We start from the raw sequence: 261 nt of genomic DNA, 5'->3' as shown, positions 1-261 counted from the left end.
TGTATTTTTATACACCTGTTTCACGCAGTCGTATTCAGATACTCCTGTGTATTTCACACTCCTGGGTGTATAAACACACAGATGTATAAAACTTCAACTGCGTGAAACACACAGTAGTATGAAACTTCAACTGCGTGAAATACACAGCAGTATGAAAATTCGGCTGCGTGAAACACACAAACTTCACGCATGCGTGGAGTGTATGGAGTGTACGGGAGTGACTCACGCAATGGTGCGAATAGTCACGGCCTTGTTTTTTTT

This window comes from Diachasma alloeum, unplaced genomic scaffold (genome assembly GCF_001412515.2).
Source record: "Diachasma alloeum isolate Michigan unplaced genomic scaffold, Dall2.0 Dall_scaffold_78908, whole genome shotgun sequence".
Taxonomy (NCBI): domain Eukaryota; kingdom Metazoa; phylum Arthropoda; class Insecta; order Hymenoptera; family Braconidae; genus Diachasma; species Diachasma alloeum.
The sequence above is the reverse complement of the archived record's forward strand: the minus strand, read 5'-3'. Positions refer to the sequence as shown.